The following is an 18,404-nucleotide window of genomic DNA, read 5'->3' on the forward strand; positions in this document are numbered from 1 at the left end:
ACTAAAAAATAAACCAAACCATTATAAAATAGATGGATGGATAGACAGATAGGTGGATAGGCAGATGGATGGATGGTGGGTGGGTTGGTTGGGTGAGTGTGTCCATGGATTGATGGATGGATAGATGGCTGGATGGATCGATATTTGGATGAATAGATGGATGGATGGGTTGGTGATGGGGTGTTTGTCTTTGGATGGATGGATGGATGGGTTGTTGGGGGGTGGGTGTGTCTATGGATAGATGGATGGATGGACGCACGGACAGACAGACAGACAGGCAGGCAGGCAGACAGACAGACAGACGTCTAGACAGATAGATGGATAGGCAGATGGATGGATGGTGGGTTGGTTGGTTGGGTGAGTGTGTCCATGGATGGATGGATGGATAGATGGCTGGATGGATCGATATTTGGATGAATAGATGGATGGATGGGTTGGTGATGGGGTGTTTGTCTTTGGATGGATGGATGGATGGATGCACGGACAGACATATAGATAGATAGATAGATAGATAGATAGATAGATAGATAGATAGATAGATAGATAGATAGATAGATAGATAGATAGATAGATAGATAGATAGATAGATACAATTTGCAGATAGATGGAAAACTAAAAAATAAACCAAACCATTATAAAATAGATAGATAGATGGATGGATGGGTAATTGGGTGGATGGATGGACAGATAGACGGATGGGTTGGTGGGGGGTGTTTGTCTTTAGATGGATGGATGGGTTGGTAGGGGGTGGGTATGTGTGTCTGGATGGATGAATAGATAGATAGATAGATGGATGGATGGATGGCCGGACGGACGGACAGACAGACAGACAGACAGATAGATTTTGATAGACAGATAGATTTTGATAGATAGATAGATTTTGATAGATAGATAGATAGATAGATAGATAGATAGATAGATAGATAGATAGATAGATAGATAGATAGATAGATAGATAGATAGATAGATAGATAGATAGATAGATAGATAGATTTTGATAGATGGAATAGATAGATAGATTTTGATAGATGGAATAGATGGAAAACTAAAAAATAAACCAAACCATTATTCAATATCATCAAAGTAGAAAGAAAATATAGTTTCATAGGCGCACATTCTCATTGTCCATTCAAGTGTTATTTTCCCAAGCGTGCGCGACAAAGCAGAGCGCGCCCAACTGTTATCAGTATGCGCTCGTGTGATTCAAACAGGAACGCTCTAGTGTCGTGTCGCGCCGCAAAGTAGACACGGGGGCGCTCATAGTCTCTCTCTCTCTCTCTCTCTCTCTCTCTCTCTCTCTCTCTCTCTCTCTCTCTCTCTCTCTCTCTCTCTCTCTCTGACCGGAGCGCTTCACACAAACTGTACACATAGTGAGTTAAACTCGTCAGGTCTGCTCCATGTATCGCTCCCGGTCTCACTTTTGGGAAAGTAGTAGAGGGATTTGTTGCAGACTGGGGCATGTGTGAATGCTCACTCTTCTACAGCGGGGTCTAGAGGGGGAGAAACCTGCACTCTCACGGACTAAGACCACTGCGGACTGGAGAGATTTTGGGATTTACACGTTTACGATTCCCGTTACATATCAGGCAGAACTCATTGACTCTTAGCTTCTTCTCATCTAGATGAACGGGAGGAATATCGCCGGACTTATTTTGGTAAGGGACTCGTTTTATGTTTTTTTTCTATTACTACACTCTTCAATGTCAACACAACGAAATGTACAAATACGAAAAATAACAGCTTTATGTGATGTGATTTGAGACTGAAGCGGTAATATTTCATTTATTTGTAAAATGTAAAGATTGATTTGGCATTTTTCTGCAATACATTAGTCCACGAGGACAAGTGTTTATTTTATCACGCTGTATTTTCAAGCATTAGTTCAGCCTAAACACTATTCTGCATACAATTATTTGCATTACAACTTATTTACAAACATAATATTTTTCTTTTTAATAGAAAAAAATACATTTTGACAAAATGTTTGTGTCTTTGTTTTGTGGAAGAACTTTTGCGAATGAAAGCTGATGTACCGCATGGTGGCGCTGTATCAGAGTAAATTCACATTGTTTCATTTAGATAAAGCGCAATAAAGTGTTACGTCTCAATCAAGCACTTGACACATTATCAGATTATTTTATTATAGGCCAGCAAACAAATATGATCTTTCTTTCTTTCTTTCTATATAAACGTCGTAAGCATGCTTGCATTATTATTATTATTTTTTGTATTTATTAAGTTCATTTAGTGTGCACTTCTCTGTTTTATAAACAAATATATGTTTTTTACTTAAAAAAATCCACCAATTGCTGTATGCTTTAAACTTTTCAGTGTGCCTCTAAAACATGTAATTGATTTTCAGTATTTGACCTCTGCAGCGAGTCCACCACACGGCTGTTTTCTATGCATCAGGTCTCATTTAATGCACTACTGAATGTGTCAGGTCATTAAGCATAATAGCATAAATGTTGACTGGACATATTCACTCAAACACGTGCGGCAATCGTCAAATATATTATTTTTAGTCATTTGCTGTATGATCTTTATCTGAGAGGGGCAAAATTACCATTTAAAGTAGTTTGGGCAGCAAATGCATTTGCTTAATGACTCTGAACACTTTTGGCATTCTTGGAAGCAGTAGCTCACCTGTAGAGCTGTGGCTTTCAGGAGGGGTCCAAAGACCTCTTTACACTATAACATTACCAGTTTTACCCATGCATAAAAAAACACATTGTCCAACCGAGTATTTGATGATATTTAGATTTCCAAGTTTGCTTTAGTCAAAGAAAACAATAGAATTGTTTAGTTAGTTCAAGTTTTTTGACATTTAGGCACAAAGTGTGACTTTACGACTAGTGCATGAGTTTAATATATCACCAGCACACTTCTGCTAAAACGTGACCCTAGTCCAGATGGTTAAATTACTTTTAGATCATAGAAGCGCGAGTCCTCCTGCAAAGGTACGGACATTAAGGTCCCATAGGACAAAGCGGCTCGGGAATGTAAAGTAAAAAAAGTGCTGAATTCTAAAAGAGTATGATGAGATTCCCTCAGGCAATGAGACTGGTTCAAATTACACCACAGATTTAACACTGTCTTTGGATATATTAAAGTATCTTAGCTAAAAACACCTTTCATGTTATTAGTTATACCTAAACGACATTATTAATTTAACACTCTTTCTGCCCTAAAGAGCATAAAGTGTGCATGAATGCATTAGTTGTATAACAGAAAATAAAAAAGATTATCTATAAAGATAACATCATAACTATCCCTTGTGCTATACAAAACACATTCATTTTCAAAAGGCTTTTGGGCATCTTTAGTCATTTGAGGAGCACTTGGGGAATTCCCTTGAATATATATTTGTAACCCAAGTTGTTAGGCAGCCACAGGCATACATGAATTACCAAGAAATATTGTAAAATTGTTAGTATGGTTTTATTAGCACCAGAAAACCTGTGACCTCTGTGGTTCATATTTACAAAACCAAACTTTATTTAAACTTCTAAAAAAATACTTGATTAAACATATACAAAGTATTCCAAACTTGTTTCAGTCTTGCAGTGTTTTTCCATTGTTTTTTTGTGGTTTGCCTGTCCCAGCCCTCTTGTCTATATATTTAGCTCCCAAAAAACAGCTGTTGTAGTTTTTGGAGGTGACCGGGGTCTGGCTATCACTGTATTACCCTTGTAGAGCAAGTCATGCTTGAGGAACAGCTGGCGTAAGAGAATACAGGTAGAGGCTAGTGATGCACTAACTTATTCAAGTATGTGTGGCCCTATCTACCACATCAGTCTGAGAATGGATGGTTGCCATGGCTACCGAAAGCACAACCTTGATGGCAGACCGGCGATGTCCATATGACAACAATGCCAGTCACTGAGGAGGAGAATGTGTAACTTGAGATGTTTTATTGACATTGTCATAGCTACAGAAGAAAATTAGATAACTTTGTTGTATCAAAACATGGGCTATTATAGCAGAACTGGGTTAACTGAGGTTGGTTAGATATAGTAACAAATCTGTTTTCACCATAACCTGTATTTTACATATTACATTACATTTACACAGATGCGTTTTTAACGTAAGCAACATTGTTTTTGTGTGTGTGTTTCAGTTACAATTTATTTTATGGTATATTTGTTACAATGTTATTACATATAAAGAGGTCAGGTGCAAAACCTTATGAGTGCTGACATGTTTTTTTTTTTTTTTTGTAAATAAGACTTTTATCAGGCTCTTATGTTTAGGTTCATTTATTTAACATTAATGGCAATGAAAATGTTATCAGTCAGTAATTGAAATGCCTTATTTTCACAAATGTCACAAGTAATTTCATTGATATTTAACAAATTTGACTGTCTTTCGCCGCAAAACCCTCCAAGTGCATGGCAAATACCTCCACTTCTAATAAAAATCCACTTCTTCGGATTTCTGTCACCAAGAGCCTCCCACGTTCTCGTGGAAGGTCTGTGTTTGTTAAAATGAGCTAATAAAATATTTCTAATTAATATTTAAAAAGCACCTGCATTGCTAAAACAATGTTATTTTGTATATTTGGTATAAAACAATGTGTTTGCGTGGTTTATGGTTAAAAAACACATTATTTTCCACATACCGTACATTATTGTTGCTACATAAATCCTTCCCTTTCTCAAATGCACTTGACTTTCTGAAAAGTGCAGTGTCATCCGATTGGCCAGCTAATCTGTACGTTGTGATTGGCCTGAATACCTCTGCGTCAGCCGGAAATGTAACGCTCCTTACCATGTTTTAAAAATTAGCTCACAATGCTGACAGGAGTTAATATTGTCTTTACTACCTTATTAATACGAGTCAAATCTGATCCTTTAAATGCAGATGACCAAATCGATCAATCAACTTTACCAGCGCGGCTTGAGCAGGACGCAACAGATTGGTAAGTTAAGGTTATTAAAACCATGTCTACATTTGTGATCGTAGAAACGACAAACAACAAGCGCTACTCTGCACTGCTCAAAACTCGCGTTTGAATCATGGTTTAGCCAGTAGTACATTTTTTAAATATGAAAACATAGACTACTTACAGACTGTCCGTCAGAAGCGGGTGAAATTATGAAAATGACTATCGTGTCCATGTCAACCGGCCCAGGAAGTAAACTGTTTCCTATAATTTGTGTGTTTGTTGTAGTCCAAGAAAAGAGATTTACATTGAAAAGCGATAACTCACATAATTGTTTACTTTGGAATTTGTACCTTTTGCAAATTACACACTCACACACCAAAGGAAATGTAAAATCATGAATCGGATAATTGGTGCTTTTTAATGGTCCTTACCTTACTTATGAGGTAAATAGCCATACAATAAGCGGGATAATGTACAGGCGGATCTTATTTCTGCTATAACAACCGGCTGCCTATACATTATTCCTTACTTATTTTTTAATGGCCATTTAATTACAAATGCAGTGTGTTTTAATGGTTATTATCTTTAAGAACCTTCAAATAAAGTAACCCCCCTGAAATTCAGTTTATGGGCAAATGTTATCTGTTACATACATTTTTCCAATCACTACACTAGTGTGAATGTACAATATCGTAATGACAGTTCATTAAGTCTGTAACAATAAGGGTTGCCACCTTTCTGAAAGGAAAATAAGGAACGGGGGTGGGGGGTGGTTGCCCGGGTCCGGTGACATGCCCCCACAGAAGATAATTTAAAAAAAAATAACCCCTGAAACGAAGACTTCTGGTGAAAATAGTGGAAACTAATTAATAAATTTAGATAAATATATTTTATATAACTTCTTAGGCCCTAAATATTTAATGAATAGCCGTCATAGTCGTCATCGTTGCTATGATACGTGACATCACAATGACTGAAACGACCAATGGGGCTGCAAGATGTTAAAAACGCTACGCAGATCATAGACAAACAGAGGGAGAAATTACCGCACCGTCAGGGTTTTCTTATACAAATGACGCGGTCTTCGTTCATGGCTGACATTATAAGCTATGTGTCTGTCATGTATTTGCACTGAATTAATTTTCATAAAATACGGAACAAACTGCGTTCCGTATCAGTTCAATACGGAACAAGAATTTTATGTGTCAAGTACGGGACGATTCCGTATTATACGGAACGGTTGGCAACCCTAACAATGCCAGATTTGAGCATGACTACAGTAACAGAGACTGTGATTTGAACTGCCTTTGTTCTGGTGGATGCTTTCAAAATGATTTTTTGAAATATTTGTTACAAATATATAAAGGCGAGTCTGCTCTTCATTAAACGTGGAATCATTTTTTAATGCTCTGTGCTTTGCTGGAAACAATGATACGTCCACATGTCAGTGGAGATTAAGACCATCTCTCCATGCCGGCTGAAATGCTTCCTTAGTCCTAAAACCTCTTTTGCTGTCATTTTAACCACAATCCATGCACTGACGGATCTGTGTATACGCTTTGTTCGTATGAAAGACTTCTTTTTGTAAATTCTAAATAAGAACGCGAGTTTCACCACTGCTTACTGAGCAGGTCAACTTTATAACCCCATCAGAACTTCAGTTGTTATTCTTAGGAAAGACTTGGACGGTGACCTGTTTATATTTAAAACAGTGGACCTTATGTTCCAAGAAAAAAAGGGAATTGGAGAAGGTAGCACCATGCAGTTTTGGGGACTGTTTTTTCCCGAGTTTAGTTTATTATTGTGATGGCAGAAGTTCCTTCAGCTTGAATCATGAGTTGTCAGTGTTTCTGAAAATGATTTTCCATGGTTTCCAGGCTCAGTTTAACTGGCTCATAATTTTTATGTGACCGAATGATATTACGCTACCAGTGAAGGGTTCATTTCACCGCTTTGAGTGACTCGTTTACTGGATGTCTGAATGAGCTGCAGTGATGTGTTCCTGTCGTGATGTATTACTAAACTGGATTCCAGGAGACTTTCAGTCGAATCGCTGATGTGTGTTTTATGCTTCGCTTTTGATTTACATTGTTTACGGATGTAAAGAGGTTTGTTGTTGACGGTTGTTTTAAAATTGTATGGACAAAAATTATTTTGCGGTTGAGGTCGATTTATGTCAAGCTGTTGAAGATTGCCGTACGGTTCATTGCTATTAGGACCTTGTTCTTGTGCTATACATTTTATATATGTGGTCTTTTGAATTATGGGATAATACATTTAATGGGCCATTAATGATTTGGATGCTAAACAGGCAGATGATTCAATCACTTTATGAAACACATGCCTTTCCTTTCAATCATTTTAAGAGGTATTAACAGCACAAAAATGTCAGGGTGTAAATTGGCACATCTGAGTATTAGGGTTTGGGATAAAGTTCAATAGACTACAGATCAAAAGTCACCATAATGCAATGCTTCTCATTTAAATGTTTTTATCTAAAGACATGAAAGTTTTGTATGTTGTTAGGGCTGTCACGATCATATGAGGATTAATTGTCTGTTTTATTGCTTTGACATTTAATTCTCATAATTTTTTTGTTTGTTTGTGAAATAATTTTCACACATTGTTGTGATCATTTAAATTAAATCTTTTAATACATATTAATACACATAACACATATTTAAAAGTAATCTGATACAGTCTTGTTTTACATGTGCTGCAGCTCCCCCTTGTGTTTTTAGAGAGATGTGCAATCATTGTGGTGATCTAAAATCATCGCGATGAGGTCAAACGACGATTATTTAATCATTGTGACAGTCCTATATACTGTGCCAACCATTTATTTATTTAAAAATACTGTGTAAATTTTTTCATTACATCAAAAAAATTTTTTTTTTCAAAATTCTGACTTTGATATATACGAGTCATATTTAGCAATTCACTTCACACAACTTTTTTGTCCTTTTTGAAGCTTTCATTATATAAAAAACAAACATTTTCTTTGGTTCTAAGTTTGTACAGCCAAAACTGTGCGGATTTGGAAAACGCATCCCTAAAATAGCATGAAAAACTTACATTCAATAAAAAAATTAACGTCTCTAACTGTTGATCGGTAGTATATCAGACCCGTCAGTCTATTCACACCATTGCAAACGTTTGATTTTAAGATTTTTTTGGCGTAAATGTAACGGAAAAGAAATCATGTCAGTCAGTCTTCCTTTCATCCAAATGTTTTGTATCCACCTACATAAACCGTATTGAAATGATGTTGGCTGCATATCAGAATCATTCATCGAAACTCCGTACAGCCGAACACCAATAAAAATCACATTAAAGAAAACTTTTCCATTCAAGTAAACACGATTACTCTCAGCAGTCAGATTTTTTTGTATAGAGAAAAGCCTCAGATTCTAATGCCGTGTAAGTGAAGAGCTCCTGATGGATTCTAACAGCATTGTGACCAAGGGCTGTATGAGGAGAGTGATGCAGATAGCGAGAAAGCACTTAATATGTATTTAGGGCTTTTTCAGATAGAGCTGTAGTCTACCTCATCCCCTGCTGCTTTGAAAGCTTGTGTCTGGCTGAGAACAACATCCATCTCTGTCTGGGGTCTTGCTTGGGAAAATGTGGCGTAGCAGATAGGGGGAGTGTAGATTGATTCTTGAAGCCGAGACTTTGCTTTGGGGTGAAGAAGGTCTGCGTTTAAAAAAAAAAGCTCTAATGAGATGCTTTGGAAAGTGGTCTGCGTGACATCGGCACTTTTGTTTTAACACCATCTAACTCTTGTTTTTCTCGCTTTCTTTTCCTGTGAGGTGAGGCAGGATGATTTAGGTTCTGCGTGAGTTCTAGTTTGGATTTTCTGCACAGGTATTTTCTTTATTCCGATACGTCAAACTGTCAATTAAGTTTTTTATGGAAGCTCTATCTATCGATCCTTGAATCCATCCATCCATCCATCCATCCATCTAGTCAGGCACCACCTATATATACCATATATTTCTTCCTATAAGAAAGTGTGCCACATCTCCATCAAAGGTTTTTAAAGAGAGAGGATGAGTCAAACTCTGTACTTGCTTCTTTGACATTTGATATTTGTGATGTCCTGCTGTGCGCCTGTGCTATCCAAATCTGAGGAAGTGTCAGGGGACTTGACATCATCCCTGACAGGTGACGAGTCCACGGGCTTAAGGAAGCCAATGGAGTCAGGCAGGACGTGATGGGAAGTGAGTTGAAGTTAAAATGCTCTCCTTCATAAAAACATAACATCCAAAACAAAATGTATACATGTGGCCTGTACATGTGCTATGAAAGCTGTTGCTTTTAGACTTTAAATAAATCTGTATCTAGCAAAGTATTTTGTTTTCTTAACTCTTTCCCTGCCATTGACTAGTTATCCCGTCAATTATGAGAAAACATTTGCATAAAGGTGTTGAATGAATTTTTATGTTAATCTGCAATATCGCGCTTATCCACTGGATAATTCAATTTATGAAAAAATGTATGAAAAACTGAAGCCCAAACGTTATTTACTGATTTTAAACTCTGTGTATGTTTTGATAATTATTCAGAATCTGATCTCTAACAAAATTCTTTCACAAAAATGCAATTATTTCAGCTTTTTTTAAATATATTTTTTTAAAGAAAAATACTCATATTTAAGAGTTTATAAGCAAAGAAAAAAATATAGGTAGGATGAAACATTTTGTTTATTTGTTTTAAGGGTCTGTTCCTTCATTTGATTTGTATGTTTATATATTTTTAGAAGATCATTTTCCTGGAAGGCATTTTGTGAAACTTTTGTAAAAATCACAAAAAATACGAAAGTCGAGATTTCTCGTGATCCCAACTTAATTTTCTCATGATCTCGAGAAAACAAGTTGTTTTCTGGTTATCCTGACATGATAATCCAAATCTCATAATGTTATTTCCTGTCCATAATATTTATTTTTAAGTGGACTGCTAATGCATATGAGTTGGGGTATTCCCTGTTACCACACGTGTAGCTAATGTGTAGCCTATTGACTTAATAAATAAATAAATTTGGACGGTTCATGCTCGTAAATTTGGGGACCATCGCTAATGTAATACTGAACGCGTTTCTATCTTCAATAGTATTTAACAGTTTATTTACATAAATATAAAAAATCTAAAAAGTGTGCATTATAGCTGACAACCACATAAACATGTTGGTTTTGTGACTTTTTGTTGACTTGTCTTTTAGTCATTCCATTTAAATGCTGTTTAAAGTAGAAACGTGTATATTGAGTAACTTAAAGATGGTCCCTAAATTCACCACTGTAAAATTTTAAATATTGACAAATCTAATCAGCTTGAGCGAATCTCTCATCCAAGTAAAATCTCATTTGTTCATCCATGCTAATTTAGCAAAATATGCTTTTGTTGTTTACAAACAAAACAAAACGTTCTATATATTGAGTGCACGTAAGCTTTAATCACATCTCAAGAATACAACTTTTGTTATGTCGAGTTCACGAGAAAACAACTTTTGTTATCTCGAGATAACGAGAAATTAAGTCGTGATCACGAGAAAACAAGCAAGCAAAAATAATAATAGTGCATCCCCTCTCTCGGCTTCTGTAAACAAATGCTGGCGGGCAACTTTTCAAAAAATGACTGGCGGGGAATGAGTTAAAAAATAGGTTAAAAAGTAAATGTGTACTGATATGATGCCTTTTGCAAATCTGGAACCATTTTGGCTGTAAAAAAAACAAAGAAAATGCTTAGCTCTGATCTGATTCTTTAATGTAATAATAAACGTGAACAGGTGCCAGGAGCTACAAAAAGGACAAAAAATTATTCCTGTGACTTGTGCACCACATTCAAAGTTAAACATATCTTTCAAGTTTTTAAAGTCATGGGAGCGAATTAAGAATATCAAAATTAGATTTTTATCTCAACTGTTTCTTTAGTAAACAAAGCCACACGGCCTTCAAAGTTGTGATGGCTTGCAGCAAATCCCTGCCGTGTCTGTGAACATCTTGATTTTATGGAAGCAGAGCTCTTGCTAATCAATACAAAGCCTGCTAAGTCCTGCTTAAAGCATCGAGCGTCTCCCCGAAAAGCCGTAGTGCATGGCTCCGATGGGGCAGCGCTGCGGCATGCAGGGCACTTTAAATGCGTCGTCTGCCGCCTCTCAAATATGCTTGCTCATGCGAACTACGTGCAGGAATCAATAAGAGATTTACTTTTATTAGAAGCGGGTGTCATTTATATTTAAAATCTGGAAAATGTTTGCAAGTGATCTGTTCGCAGACAGATGTCTCCGTGAGAGGCTTCAAAACCCCCAGATTGAGTTGAGAAGGGTCAATGGAAAACAGGCAAACATTTCTCATCTTGTGGTGGGTGTGATCCTCTCCAGCTGACAACTTTTTGCTGGCTGAATAAAGTCATTGAAAGTAGACATATCAGAGAATATTTTTTAGCAAAAATGTTTACACATCACAAAATATTTTTGATGTCTGATGTGTAAATTATATCGATCAGTTTCCATCTTCTCCCGTATCCCATTTAAAATGTAGAGTTAGCATAGATGAGCCATTTCTAGATGGATTTCTTCATATACTGTACACTGCAGTGTTACAGTCACAAAAAGGGATATATATGACCTGCTGTTGATTTACGTTTTCATCTTTTCTCCAAAATCTGACTGCGAAACATGTATTCTCTGTATGAAGGGTGAAGGTGTGCTCACTACTGCCATGCAAACCATATCTTGCGAGCTTTCTCATGCTTACAATTTGTAAGTATCATGGTGTGTTCACACCAGACGCGGAAAAGGCAGCAAGCGCGAGTGATTTACATGTTAAATCACGAATAGTAAGGCTGGGACGATTAATCGTGCAAATGCGCGTTTTCTGAATGAATAAATTGTTATGAATTACGGTGAAATGCCACCACATTCAAAAGCCAGAGGGCGCTCTCGTGCAGAAACTCCATTTGTGTCACAGAAGAAGAACCATTACAAACTATTCCAGGAAATGTCTATAAGAATATTTACATCGCTGTTCTTCAAATAGTTTCAAGTATTTACATGATAATAAATAATATTTTGAATGATTGCGTTTGACGAGTGTGGCTTTTTATGATAATGATTTTAGATTAATTAAGGACTTCCTAATGATCAAAGAGCCATAGTACACGCATGTGCATGAAACACAGAATTGGAGTCTTGGGATCAGGGCCGATATTCCTTCTGCCCCCCCAAAAATGTCCAGCCACCCTTAAAATAATGGAGTGTCTTTAAACAAAAATGTCTTCTTCAGCCAAGCGCTAGCGTTTACAGCCCCCGGACACTCTCATCTGATTAGCTTATTTAAACTTTAGAGGTCTTTTCAGCAGTATTTAAGTCACAGGAAAAGCACTACTGTTCTCTATGACGGTAACTAAAAAAACACACATCTTTAAAATATATATCAGAAACAATGCAATTTAGTATTACATAAACGTAATAACCCAACACATATTAATTTGAAAAAAGATTTAATAGTAAAACATGCCCAAAATAGCCCCTTATCCTTTCTTGGACTCATTATTTATTCATTCAAATACAACAGCCAATGGCAAGTCTCCAGCAGCATTTAATGTGTTTGTTTTAGACGTAGTTCTGTTTATTAAAATTAGAATATGCAGTTTGGTTGTGGCATGCTATATAGTAGATATAAGATGGTTATACAGTAAATATACAGTATTGTAACAGCTGAGCATCGCGTGCAGTTTTAAATTCAAATTTTAGCGGTTTTGTCATCGTCATTCATCATTCAGCTCGCGTTTGAGGAAAACTTCACACGCAAAAATCTACAGACTCTTAAGTTCAGGAGCAACTTTCACTCCGCAAGGTCATCGTAAGGTAAAACGTTGTATTTTATAATGTTGCGTTTTAAATATCTAATTTGCTGTGTTATGAACAAAGCAATGTGATTTATCTTTGGTCTCTTCGCAAATCACACTTACAGTATTTTACGGCTTGTGCTTTTGTCTGGTGCTGTTACAGGATAACCTTTGACGAATTTGTCATGCATGTCAAATTGCATGATGTTTCATGATGTTTATATTATTTAAAGCGTTGTGCTTTGTTGTGATATTTGAGGTTGCTGCAGCAGCATGTATGATAGGGTCAGGAATTAATGACAATACAGCTTATCACATATATCACATTGAAAATACATTATTTTAAATGAAGAAAATGTTTGAGAAGTGGAAATAAAGTTCCTAACAAGTGTTTATTTAGAATAAAGGCATATGTTGGGTAGGGTAGGTATAAGAATGGCTTTAATTTATCTATAAGTGAAATAATAGATTAAATGCAGTGTAAACATTAATAAAATATAGCTATATGTTCAGCTTTGTATTCATATCACCTGCTTGCCTGATTTCATTAATTGTGACTAAATGTGTCAAACTAGTGTAATCATTATAACATTATAAATCATTAATCTAATTGCATCTACTTTTAAAATTTGAATGTGCAAAATGACATATAAATGGCCTTTTGTTATAAGACATATGCAAAATAATATTGGATTGAAAAAACATTCATAATTTTAGTGTATGAATCATTTTAGTCGAGAAATGGCTGCCCACCCAAAAATCCTGACTGCCCCCCCCCAGTCCAGCAAGCCTAGTACCGGGCCTGCTTGGGATTCAGAATTGATCTCAGACCGGTATTTTTAATGGGAAACACGATACATCATCACAGCCCTAGCGAATAGGCATCCTGCGGCGTGGTAAGCGCGAATGGCGCGACGTGGAATGTGCAAATTGAGCATTGCCGTGTGATCCGCGCGAGTTGAAAAATCTGAACTTTGATTAACCAATCAGGAGCTTGCTGTAGCATTGACGTGATTACAGGAATCGATTAGAGGCAGAAAAACAAAACAACAATGGAGCACGATCATCAACACTACACGAGACATCTTCGTACTTTTACAGGAATTAAAAGGATCTTGTTAGGAAGATTGAGGAGGTTGAACAATCTGGTAAGTTTACTCAATTTGAGCTGTATAAGCCCCTCCCATGATGCAAATTTACGCTTGAATGTCACGAATGACTAGAATTTCACGCGCGAATGAATCGAGTAAACTCAAAATGTTCAAGCATCCAACTATGCACGAATAGTCAGTTTTTGCAGCCTCTGGATTTAACTTCAATCATGCAAATTTTGCAACATTTTTTCATGCCAAATTTTTGCTCGAGTTGAATATTTTCAACTTGGGCGGAGACGCGTTTGATGCAAATAGCGCGTTTTCACGGCAAACACGCCTCCCATATCATGTCATTGCATGGCCCCACGCCAGGACGCGTCTGATTGCGTCTTTGCATTGACTTTGTATTAGGGCTGCACGATTTGGGTAATTTTTCCCATTGCGGTTATTGATGCTTATATTGCGATGTGCGATTGCGATTATACTATATGGTATCATGAGTCAACTTGATGGGTTTTAAGGAAAATCCACACACAGTTTAGCTAAAATGTGTATTTGTAAAACTAGAAATGTTTTCGTATTGCCACGTGATGTAGTAACTGCTCAGTGTCAGTAATCCTAAATCCAAAATACCACCATACAACAGACGTAGAGTTTTTTTTTTTAGCTACCAGATCACTGTCAACCTCCTCTGCATCCATCTTCGCTCTGGTATAAGTGACGACGCACACCACACACGTGCACTGCCTTTTTTGTTCGTTTTTCTTTCTTTTTTTAAACGGCAAGGAAAATCATCAAACAGTTATCAGAAAGTTTGTGTTAAAAGTCCACACATTTATTTATTTAATATAATTGCAACATTTTGCTGTCATATAATCGCACAGGCTGACATCGCGATAACGATGCGATTAATTGTGCAGCACTACTTTGTATGTAATCTTCTAGCGCAAATCGTTGAACTCGCGTCTGGTGTGAACCCACAGTTACACCACTTCCCATCTGGTACCGTCTTTAATTTGGTCAACCATAGCCAAACAACATCCAGGAATTCCCAAGATTATATTTGCCAGTACTTGTTTTGAAATCCTTCAATAATTTGAAATCCATTCATATTTCTCATACAAAGGAGAAATAGTCAAATTTTTCTCATTGTTCAACTTTTCATGCCAGCACACCATTTTTTCTTGTCTGAGCTAAGAACTCATACGCCTGTACTTGTGGGGTGCTTTACAAGTGTTGTGAGAGATCAAAAGCGTCCTTTCATTTGTATTCACCTTGGATAAATGTCACTGGAGGAGGGCTAGTAAGCTAGAAAATTAATCTACCTGTCGATCTGGAGTTCCTGCAGTGGAACAATCGACACACACTTCCACAATTTCTTTATAAATGTATGTTTTAGTTGCGCTTCAGCTTTCAACTCCTTACGAAAAAGACCAGGTGCTCGGATGTGAATATCAAGTTAGAAAGACAAGAAGAGAAATAACCTGTTGCTCTGAATTTTGCCTGATGGGCTATTAAGTCCTGAATGAATATAATATCAACAGGCCTCTTTTCCTTTGAATCGTGTTGAATGAGACTGAATGAATTGTGGTGAGCTGAAACGCGCAGGGTCATACCACAGTTTCCAAGTACAGAACAAACGTTTGTTGTCCAGTGAATAAAGCAGCAGTTTAGGAAGTCGAACCTTTGCACCACTGCTTGACTTTAGCACCCCACACACACGGACAAATTACAGAAACTAAATGGTTTTAGGTGTTAAGTGGACTGAAATAATGGAGCCCTTGAGCAATTATTCAAAGCCATGAAAAGACCGCCTTGTTTCATGAGGCTTTCCAGTCTATCGTTGACCCTGCTGAGGTCTGCGCTCTTTGCACTCCCCCATCTCACCTGCTGACCTTTTGACAGCTCTTGTTGCAATTTTCCTCATTACATTCTCTTCTGTCAGCGCATAAACCCTGAGCTCAACCCTGATCTACCTGACAGCTGGCCTTCAGACAGCTCAACACAGACATACTTAATAGATAATCTGCCAAGAAGCCATTGGTACAGACACATGCACTGTAGATTCAGAAGCTTTATGTTTGTCTATCTGTCTGTCTGTTTGTCTATCTTTCTATCTATCTGTGTGTTGATCCATCCATCTATGCATCCATCCATCCATCCAGTTAAAAATTCTATCTAAATTAATTTAAAGCTGTATTTATGATCAATATTTTGTCTGTCTGTCTTTCTATGTTTGTCTGTCCATACATACATCCATTGGTACTGACACATGACTATAGATTCAAAAGTGTCTGTCTGTCCATCCATCCATTTAGTTATAGGATTTTATCTGTCTGTCTGTCCGTCCATCCATCTAGTTCAATGTTAAACCTTATAAATGAAGATAGAGCTGTATTCATGCATTCATTCATTAGTACTGAAACTTTCATTTTAGATTTAGAAGCATTCTGTCTCTTTATATTTGTGTCTGTCTGTCCATCCATCCAAACATTGGTACTGACACATGCACTATAGATTCAGAAACTATCTGTCTGTCCCTTTGTCTGTCTATCCATTCCTCTATTCATCTCTCCATCTGTCTATCCATTTCTCTATCCATCCGTCCATCCATTCAGATAAAGATCATATCTAAATTATCTCTAAATTAAGATAAAACTGTATTTATGATCAGGATTTTGTGTGTGTAACTGTCCATCCATCATCCCTCTATCAATCTATCCAACCATCCATTCATCCCTTCATCTATTCATCCATCCATTCAGATAAAGATTCTCTCTAAATTGAGATAAAACTGTATTTATGATCAGGATTTTGTCCGTCCAACTGTCCATCCAATCCCTCCATCAATCTATCCATCCCCCTATCAGACTATCCATCCATCCATCCCTCCCTTCAACAATCTATCCATCTCTCTGTTCATCAATCCATCCATCCATCCCTCCCTGAATCAATCTCTCCATCCATCCATTCAGTTAAAGATTCTCTCTAAATTTTCTCTTAATTAAGATAAAACTGTGATTTATGATCAGAATTTTCTATGTCCAACTGTCCATCCAATCCCTCCATCAATATATCCATCCCTCCATCAATTTATTCATCCCTCCATCAATCTTCCATTCAGTTAAAGATTCTCTCTAAATTCTCTCTAAATTAAGATAAAACTGTATTTATGATCAGAATTTTGTCTGTACAACTGTCTATCCATCCCTCCATCAATCCATCCCTCCATCAATCCATCCCTCCATCAATCCATCCATCCATCTATTCAGTTAAAGATTTTCCCTAAATTCTCTCTAAATTAAGATAAAACTGTAGTTATGATCAGGATTTTTTCTTTAAAACTGCCTATCAATCTATCCATCCATCCCTCCATCAATCTATCCATCATCCATCTATTCAGTTAAAGATTATCTCTAAATATTCTCTAAATTAAGATAAAATGTATTTATAATTAGGATTTTGTCTGTCCAACTGTCTATCAATCTATCAATCCATCCCTCCATGAATCTATCACTCATCCATTCAGTTAAAGATTCTCTCTAAAGTCTCTCTAAATTAAGATAAAACTGTATTTATGATCAGGATTTTTGTCTTTCCAACTGTCCACCCATCCATCCATTCCTCTATCAATCTATCCATCCATCCAGCCCTCCATCCATCTATCCATCCATTCAGTTGGAAATTCTCTATAAATTAAGATAAAACTGTATTTATGATCAGGATTTTGTCTGTCATTTAGTCTGTCCATTCATGCATCCATCCAGTTCTAAATTAAAACTGTATCCATCCGTCCATTTATCCATTGGTACTGACACATGCACTTTAGATTCAGATGCTATCTGTCTGTTTGTGTATTCATCTATCTTTCCGCCCATCCATCCATCATCTATTCAGTTTTAGGTAAAACTGTATGGATAAATATAAGTGTATTTATTGCCAGGATGTTTTCCTGGCTCCTCTTGCAAGCTTTCCAAAAACTGTACCACTTTTTAAGACATTTTTTACCCCATTGGTCATGTTTTTTTATTTATTTTTTGTAACACCACGGCAGCACTGGTACAGTACCTTCTATGTGATGCCTTGTATAAGTTCATCTATTTTTATCTCCCTTTCTTCTGTTCACAAATTGGCACTTTTTAATTACTATAAAAACAATGAGCACAACATATAATTACTATGTGGAACTTAGTTGTTTTTCTACTGTGAAGTTTTTCTTTCTTCAACGTTGTTAAGAAATTATCTAGTTTATTAAAGCTTTTAAAGAGGCCTATAAAAATGCTGTGCTGTCTTTTAAAATGTTTTATTTAACTATTACTCATTCTTCTATTTTTACATAACAGACATTTTTTAAAAGCTCCACCAAACTTGGTCCATATGGGCCGTTTCAACACTGGTAAATTTCATGTTAATTAGGATTGGAGGAGGATAATGAGGATTATGCATACAAGGATTTCTCTCTCATGCTAATAATGGCTGAATGTGCTTTGGAAACAATTAGGGAACACATCCTGTTATTTCTGCTCTCAGAATCGGGTTCAATTTACCATGACTGCACACCACACACGCTTTTT

The 18,404-nt window shown here is 36.7% G+C and overlaps 1 protein-coding gene across 2 annotated transcripts in view; it reads left to right on the forward strand.

Annotated features, from left to right (window-relative positions):
- Positions 1–1,324: 1,324 nt before the first annotated feature.
- Positions 1,325–18,404, forward strand: part of sema5a (sema domain, seven thrombospondin repeats (type 1 and type 1-like), transmembrane domain (TM) and short cytoplasmic domain, (semaphorin) 5A) — a 205,846-nt gene continuing 188,766 nt past the window's right edge. For both annotated transcript variants that reach the window (XM_073813106.1, XM_073813107.1), the window contains exon 1: positions 1,325–1,655. The gene's annotated coding sequence lies outside the window, so the exon portion shown is untranslated. The remainder of the gene's footprint in view (positions 1,656–18,404) is intronic.

Source organism: Paramisgurnus dabryanus, chromosome 22 (genome assembly GCF_030506205.2).
Source record: "Paramisgurnus dabryanus chromosome 22, PD_genome_1.1, whole genome shotgun sequence".
In the NCBI taxonomy this organism is placed as follows: Eukaryota; Metazoa; Chordata; class Actinopteri; order Cypriniformes; family Cobitidae; genus Paramisgurnus; species Paramisgurnus dabryanus.